Raw genomic sequence first — 8,771 nt, 5'->3', positions numbered from 1 at the left:
CTCACCTGCTTAACTTCACTCACCAGAGCCTCATCAAAACTCTGAGGCCTGTGAGCTCAGTAATTGTTTGAATTACACAGCTTGTTTGGAGCCAAACTTAAGCTATATTTTCCTAGTGCATATTTGTCATTAAAATCCTGGAGTGGATTGGCATTCCCTTCTCCAGAGGATCTTCCCGACCCAGGGACAGAAGCTGGGTCTCCTGCATCACAGGCAGATTCTTTACCTTCCCTGAGCTACAGGGGAGTCCTAAAATCCTACTATAAGATCCATATTTTAAAAATCCAGTGTATGAATTTATCATTTAGTCTCCACTGCTTCTCATCAACCAGTCCTGACCCATTTGTAGGACTTCCTCCTTGCGTCCCAGGCAGGCACAGACCCCCACAGATGAGTGGACGGAAGGGTGGTCCAGCCAGCCTGGATGCAGCAGGCCTGCTTTGGCTGCTTCTCGGAGGCCCCTCCCCTGCCCCTGCCCCACTCTGCTAAGCCCCCATGCCGCTGCACTGTGGGGCCCTGAAACTGGGTCTTTATTCAGGGAAGACAGCCTTCTCCTATAGGGCGCCCAGACCCTGGGGTCACTGGGATTCCCTGTGCTGAAGCCAGGTAAGTGCTCACACGTCTGTCATGCATTCACCTTCCCTCAACAGACTGACAGTCCTGACCCACCTTCTGGGCAGGGTGGATTGGTATCAAAGTTAGAACATGAAATCAGACAGCCGGGATGCTCCTCTCAGGTCTTCCACTGATGAGATAATGCCTTTGGGCACGTAGTTCAGCCAAACCACTGTTCAGCCGCCACACCTGTGAGACAGGCTGCGAATAGCACCTGTTTCATCGTGTTGCTGGGAGGGTAAAATGACGTCACACAGGTAAGGCATTTGAGCCCCACACTTAGCAAACAGTCCGTGCTCCCTGTGTGCTGCCTGCCGTTACCGTAATGGTTATGATTGCTACAGTAGTCTTCCGGGCAGCCTCAGGGCAGCTGTGCGTCTGAGAGCCACACAGGCCCCTCCTGGTTAATTCCCACTATCTGTTACTCGGTCACCCAGTGACTTTCCCACCATACGCCTCTCGCTTCACACAGGGCCCCTTGTCCTCCACTGCTTTCTCACCTCTTGGTGGCCCACACCCACCTCCCAGCTCCCCTCCCTCCACACCCAGTGCAGCTTTAAGAGATGCTAGCTCCTCTGTCTTTCTGTGGTCTGCACAAGACAATGTGGGGGTGGTTGTGAGAGGCCCGGGGTTCAAGTCCTTGCTTTGCTACTTCCAGTCAGGAAGCATGGCTGTTTGGTTCAAGTAAGTCAGAATGGGCTGGAGAGGGGTCTTGAGTCTGAGACTCTGCCAATAGGGAGGGTTCCTCTGGTCAGGCAAGGCCCAGGGCCAAGTATGTGTGACGAGGGCTCCCGGCTGCAGGGTGTCCAGCAGACAGAAGGAACCCTGCCTCAGGGAGGGAGTGGACTACAGGCAGGTGGTCAGTCCCTGCCACCTCCTGGACGGGGCTCAAGGGAGCTTGAAGGGGTCAGGGGACCCACCGTGGTAACAGGGCCTCCGTAGGGGAACTGAGGTCAACGCCTAGACACATGAACTGGGAAGGTCTTGTTTTTGTGGAAAAACTTGGATGTACACCCAGGGTCACCATCTCCAGAATCTACCTGGGGACCATCGGTGAGCAGAGGTGCCTGGGGACGTAATGTGGGATTGATTGGCTGTAGTGGTCTGCACTGGGCCCTGCTGTGGGGAGCCATGTGGAAAGGGCCTCGCTGGCCCCGGGGCTTCCTGCCTCTGGACTAGACGGGTGTGAACCAGGAGGGACAGGGTCCCAGCTGGTTTGGCTCCAGGGGGGCTGGGAGGCAGAGACCCGGGGAAACAGAGTCACAAGGAAATACTGTGTTATTCAGAGACACGTGTCCCCTGAGCCTCCTTGGCTCAATTCTGTGAGATGAGAAGGGTGATAATCCCAATAACCCAAGCCCTTTTAGTGTGTTACAGGGGTGAATGTAAGAAGTACTTTGGAGGGGCTTCCCCGGTGGGTCCGTGGTTGAGAATCCACCCTGCAGTGCAAGGGACATGGGTTCGATCCCTGGTCCAGGAAGATCCCATATTCTGCAGAACAACTAAGTGTGTGACGTAACCACTGAGCCTGCTCTCCGCAACCAGAAGTCACTGCAACGAGAAGCCCACACAGCAATGAAGTGTGGCCCCCGCTCACCGCAACTAGAGAAAGCCCAAGTATAACAATGAAGAAAGACCCAGCGCAGCCAAATAAATAAATAAACATCTTTAAAAAAAAAAAAAAGTTTGGAAATAGCCGATCTAATGGTCTTATATTGTCATTACCGTCCCTCCACAAGAACACAAGGATTTACTACAAATCACTGCAGTGTAAACTGATACAACACTCGGGGCATCCGCAAAGGTCCCTGAAATCAAACGAGGCTTCTGAGCAGCGATGGCTCTGAGAACGGGCCCCGCTGGGGTGACAGTATCTGTGAGGGAGATAAAGGAAGACAGTTACCTGGGTGCAAAGCTGGCGACACAACGAGGTTTTGAAGCTTTCTGAACCAGGTGCCTGCCCACTCTGGTGCTCATCTGGTGTTCAGAGGTGGTACTGGCATGACTGGGGATCCCAAACTGAGGCTTCGCTGCTCTGAGCCAGTCCGGGGTTGGGGGAAGGCCTTTGGTCAACATGGGCAGACCAGTTTCTGCTGTGGAGCAAGAGAGCTGGCTCAAGGCTGCCCCTAGATAAAGGAGCCTCCCCAAGAGAATGGGCATCATGCAGGCCCTCCCCTTCTGTTTGAAGAGATTCTGCGGGTTTACAGTTTTCATATCCCCTCATATGCTTCATCCTCTGGACAAATCAGCCCAATTCTTATCCTATTTTTAAAAAATATTTGTTTTATTTATTTATTGGCTGCCCTGGGTCTAGACTCTGCCTGCAATGCAGGAGACCTGGGTTCAGTCCCAGGGTTGGGAAGATCCCCTGAAGAAGGAAAAGGCTACCCACTCCAGTGTTCTGGTCTGGAGAATTCCATGGACAGTAGAGTCCATGGGATCGCAAAGAGTCAGACACAACTGAGCGACTTTCACTTTTTCACTTTCCTGGGTCTTAGTTCTGGCATGTGAGGTCTCAGTGCCCTGACCGGGGATTGAAACCAGGCCCCCCTGCCTTGGGAGCATGGAGTCTTAACCAGTGGGCAATCTGGGGAGTCCCTATTATTCCATTTGTAACCGCACAAATAGGACTCAGAGTGATTTGCCTAAGGGCACACAACCAAATTGGGACTAGAACCCAGATGCCAGAGCCCAGACCTGGCCCATCTCCAAGGGCATTTGGAGCTCAGTGTCCCCTGAGGCAGGACAGTCCCCTGAGGACTGGGGCAGGAGCCCGGATCAGACCCCGGCTGGTCAGTAGTTTGGAGGGCCAGAACCTGGCAGTTCCAAGCACAGAGATGTGTGCCAACGATTTAAAACTGTGAGAGGTATGTCCTTTCTTTTTTACAACTTTCTGTGCTGATCAGAATTTTTGCATCAGCAAACTTTACATTTATAATCAGGCCCAAGAATCATTATTTTTTCTGGGGCTGGGGTAGTGTATAGCTGAGTGAGCTCCCTTCATCTGCCAGCAGCTGCTCTCGTGGGCAGGGCTCTGGCCTCATCACACCTGAGTCCCCTGATGCTCTTTTCCTGATGACAGTCTCTCCAGTTCCTGTTTCCAGTTCTCTCAGCTCAATCCCCTTTCTGGCAACCACACACAGCTGCCCTCCCCTGTCCTTTGAGGGTTTCCCAGCAAACCTCTGTGCTCAGCTCCTTGGCGGAAGATGAGGGAATCACATGGCTGAGTGACTGATGTTTTCTGAATCATGGAATGGAAAGAAACACTATACCCCAAGCCAGCACACAGGGCCTCTGTTACAAGCCTAGTAATAGCACGGTGTGGACATGATTCATCCGAGACTGCCTGGCATGTGCACACGCGTTGGAGCGAGGGCAGCGCAATGCTTGCCTTCTCCGGTGACATCGGGGCTACTCAGAGGGCAGCCCCAGGCCCCTCCCAGACACACCACGGAGCCCAGTAGCCCTGTAACCCCTGGCTCGGGGGCTACCAGAGAGGTGTCTGGGGAAAGTCACAGACAGCAACTGGGGGACAGGAGATGAAGAGGGTGGAAGATTTGGAGGTGGGGTGAGGAACGGGAGAAGGAACTAGACAGGCAGGTATAGGTAGAATGTGGTCAGCCTCTCCCAACAACCAGGAAACAGGCTCTGACTTCACATCCCAGAAACACATGCCAGGGCCCACCGGGTACGGGAGACACACACCCACCAATGTCAGAACACACCTAGTAAATAATTCGTGGGCTCACGGAGTCCTTACGAAGTCCAGGCAAGGTCTCACACCCTTGACCTCATCCTCCCGACAGCCCTGTGAGGACACCAGTGAACCCACGTGTGAGATGAGAACGCCACATGAGGTAACTTGCCAAGGTCACGCAACCACTAAAGGGAGCTCTAACCCAAGTTTGTCTGGGTCCAGAGTCTGAGCGGAGTCCCTCCTGTAGGCCAGGGACCACCCCTCACATACATTATTTGATTTAGTTCTCACAGCAACAATGCAAAGAGGTATTATTAATGTTATTCCAATTTTAAAGATGTGACAACTGAGGCTCAGAGTGGTCAAATATGTTTCCTGAAGCCACACAGCTGGTATGTGGTGAAGTGGGGACTCACTCAGGTCTGTCTGACTCCAAAACTCATGGTCTCTACCAGGACATCTTTGTTCTCATCATTTTGGGGGACAGTGCCCCTCTTTTCTGTGTCTCCTACTCCCTGACCTGTGGTTTGGATTGGTTAGAGCTTGACCCAACAGTAGTAGACTTTTGGTTATTCCACACAAGTTCCTCCCATGTTGGAGAGGAAGGTGAGAGGTGGTGCCCCAGGGCTAATGGACCAACTTCTCCAGGGGGCACTGTGAGAGTTTTGTGTGGGTGGGAAAGGATGATGGAGGTGAGGCGATGCCAGTGAGCCAGTGAGCCCAATGGCTCTCACCAGATTCTCTATCAAAATCCCCTTTTAGGAAACAGAGGCTAGATGTGGTAGAGGTCTGGGGTAGGGGAAGGGTGACTCTAAGGGGCAGCCAAGGCTCACCCTCATCATATTCAGGGCCTCTCCCTACCCTGTGGAGCACCTCCCCTTGGAGTCACTGTGAAACTAGAAGGTGAATATGGGATCCCAAAGTCCTAGTCCGTAAGCCACGTGGACAGATAAGATGTTGACTTTGTTTGGCTGGATTTATTGCTCTTCCTGTCACTTAAAGTGGATATCTTTTTTTAAAATTATTTATCTGGCTGTGCTGGGTGTTTGTTGTTGTGCCTGGGCTTTCTCTAATTTTGGTGTGTGGGCTCTCGAGCAAGCAGACCTCAGCTGTTGAAACGCTCAGGCTCCAGAGCGTGGGCTCAGTGGTGGTGGTGCGCAGGCCAGCTGCCTCACGGGTCTTCCCTGACCAGGGATCGAACTCATGTCCCCTCCATTGGCAGGTGGATTCTCAACCACTGGACCACCAGGGAAGTCCTAAAGTGAAAGCAAACTCACTTTGTCTTGTCTGACTCTTTGCAACCCCATGGACTGTAGCCTACCAGGCTCCTCCGTCCATGGAATTTTCCAGGCAAGAGTACTGGAGTGGGTTTCCATTTCCTTCTCCAGGGGATCTTCTCCACCCAGGGATCGAACCCAGGTCTCTCGCATTGCAGGCAGACACTTTACCATCTGAGCCACCAGGGAAGCTGGGGAAGTCGTAAAGTTGATGTCTTTAAGCAAGGTGTGAGTTCTCCAGTTTGCCACAGGCCCACCACTCCCCACTGCTTCACACCATCCCACTCACTCAGGCGACTTGCCATGTTACTCAGGCTCCTGATAACACTGGAGTCTGAAACCCTTGAGACATAATTTGTTGTCAGCATTTCACCCTGGCAGGGGAAAAAAAAAAAAAACACATGTGCCTCCTAGGCCAAAATGAAGACACTGAGGTTCTGGGAGGTCACGGTCAGGTTGCCCCTGAGCAGCTGCTCCTGGAATGTTCAGCTGGAGCTGGGGAAGAGCCCAGAATTTATTACAGTCACTGCTTATCTGGGGCCTGGACCCGTGTAGCAGTATCCTGTGGCCGCTGTAACAAATGGCCACAAACGTTGTGGCTTAAAACAACGGAAGTTTATCTTCTTACAGCCCAGAGGTCAGATCTCCAAAACCAGTGTCTGGGCTAAACCAAGGTGTCTACAAAGCAGCGTTCCTTTGCATCGCTCTAGGAAAGAATCCGTTTCCTCGTCTCTTCCAGCTTCTAGAGGCAGATGTCATCATGGTCCCCAGCAGAAGGATGGGGAAACAAGCTCAGAGGGTTCAGTGATATTGCAGGCAGTTCAGAGGCAGAAGACACATGCAGAACAGGGGCTGAAGGGCTTGATGCAAAGACAATGTACAGACGTGTGAGCAGAGTTGGGGGACCCACAAGGGCCGGTGGGCACCCAGAGCCTGCAAAGCAGGGGGCTGTTGCCGCTCTAGGCCTCTGGGATCTGGTATGTGCCGTAACCGGAGGAGAGAGCTGCCCACGAGGAGCCAAGGGCCTCTGGGAGAGACATCTGCCACTGCCAAGCCCCAGTCCAGCAGGGAGGGCATCCAGGCCACATTCTCCTCTCGTCCAGCTGAAGCCAGACGGTGAGGGAGCCCACCAGTGCAGCTTTAGGCCAGCTTCCGGGGCACAGAGCTGGAAGGGCCAGTGGGGAACAGCCCAGCATCTTCCCCGAGGTCATACAGTCTGTGCAGAACTGGCTGTTGTTGGTGCTCAGTTGCTAAGTCACATTCAACTCTTTTGCAACCGCATGGACTGTAGCCCGCTGGACTCCTCTGTCCATGGGATTCTCCAGGCAAGAATACTGCAGTGGGTTGCCATTTCCTTCTCCAGGGAATCTTCCCGACCCAGGGATCGAACCCACGTCTCCTGCATTGCAGGCAGATTCTTTACCACTGAACCCCTGCGAAGCCCAGAGCTGGCTGCACGCTGGTTCTTGTTGACTCCAAGGAGGAGGGATCTGATAGCGGCAGAGACACCTGGGGAGAGTTTGGCCTTTTGACTTTCAAATCATTTCATACTTCTGAGTCTCCACTCCAACTACTCTGCTAATTCCCCCCACCCCTCAGAAAACACTTCTGGGTTCAGGTCATCCACCCAACTCCAATGATTGATTTGGGCTCAGTTATTCCCAAGTGGACTCCATGTCACCAGAACTAGGCATTTCTAGAAAGCAAACTCTGCAGCAAGCATAAATTTATAAAGCCAAATATGCAGCCCACACTGAAGAGAACTGGCTTGAGATGACCCGTTGCTTTGGGTCGGTTCAGTCAGTGATGCCCACTTGTGTGAAAAACCACGTTCCAAGTTTGTTGTGACACATGCTTGGAGTTAGAACTGGGGACTGTCACACGGAGGGACATATCAATGGACACACCTGCAGGAATACAGACAGGTCAATGCGTATACTTGGTTTTGCCAAGTTAGGAATATTTTATTGGGCCTACCTTCAAAGGGGGCCAGGAGCCTTTGGCAAGCAGGGAGGAAAAGCTTTCCTTTTCTTCATGTATTTGTTTATCCCTTGCATGGTTTTTTCGTGCGAGCCCCAATGACCTCTGTAACACAAAAATGTTTTCAAGATGCCTGGCGGTCCAGGCAGCCCTGGGGACACGTGCATCTTGGGACTCTCTGCTCTCCTGCCTCCCTGGTTCTGTGTAAGGTTGACAGGCCTTCTCTGAGTGGGCAGGTGAGGATGCGAGCTGGCATGGGTAGAGGAACAGGCTACAAAAGGACTTGCACGTCCGCAGCTCCCTTTCTGGGCTGCAAACCTGTTATCTTGCATTCTTTCGGCAGCCACTCAAACTGCCCTATGTGGCTCCTGGACCCACACCCGCATCCTTCCCACCCCACCACCTCTCCTGTGTCAAGCTTCCCCCCTATATTCAGCCTCCGGCTCAGCTGTCAGTGCTGGCCAGGCAGCCCACGTCCTGCCCCACCTCCCCTGGGATGAAGGCTGGGTCTCATATCCACCCTGGATTAGGACAGGCAGGTGGGTTAGCGCTGCAGGTTAGAGGGTGGAGATAAAGGGATCCATGTCCTGGGGCTGACTCTGGAAGACCCAGTGTTATGCCCAACAGAAAAACCCTGCTGTTCCCAAAGCCCCTCAGGGTGGCCAGGGACACCCACTCCCTTCCTGACAAAAGCCCTGAAACCCACACTGTAACAAGCACGGTGGGTCTGGCTGTGACCTCCCAAATAAACCCCTGACCACGAATGAGCTGGTGACTCCCGGTTACTGTCAAACTCAGCTCAGGAAGACCAGCCTGGGGTGGGGGGTGACCCTAACGTCCCAGGACACCCCTAGCCTTCATTCTCACCTGAGGACAGCACTCAGAGCCGCAGAAGCACCTTGTATGTGAACAACACCAGACAATGTTCAAAACACCCTGAGCTCCACATGTAACCCCACAAGAAAGAACGTTCAGAGGCGCCACTTCCATCTGCACAGGTGAGGGGGCTGAGTCACTTACCTGAGGCCCCGGGGTCCCAGGCTGCTGAGTGGGACCAGAGCCCCTTGGACTCCTCAGCAAGGGCTCTTTCCCTCAGAAAGCAGCACTTCCTGGGGTATGGGGTGCTCCTGGGACCCCCAACACCCCCAGTGTCTGATGGCCGGGGAAGCCTGATCCACGTCTCCTCATCCTTCTGATCTGGC

General features: G+C 53.3%; 1 long non-coding RNA gene across 1 annotated transcript; it reads right to left on the bottom strand.

The window, feature by feature from the left end:
- Positions 1-516: 516 nt before the first annotated feature.
- Positions 517-8,771, bottom strand: LOC138991239 (uncharacterized). Its single transcript, XR_011467209.1, has 3 exons — positions 8,590-8,771; positions 7,567-7,674; positions 517-7,098 (listed from the first exon to the last, which is right to left on the bottom strand). It is a non-coding gene; the product is annotated as an uncharacterized lncRNA (long non-coding RNA).

This window comes from Bos mutus, chromosome 16, assembly GCF_027580195.1.
Source record: "Bos mutus isolate GX-2022 chromosome 16, NWIPB_WYAK_1.1, whole genome shotgun sequence".
Taxonomy (NCBI): domain Eukaryota; kingdom Metazoa; phylum Chordata; class Mammalia; order Artiodactyla; family Bovidae; genus Bos; species Bos mutus.
The sequence above is the reverse complement of the archived record's forward strand: the minus strand, read 5'-3'. Positions and strand labels throughout refer to the sequence as shown.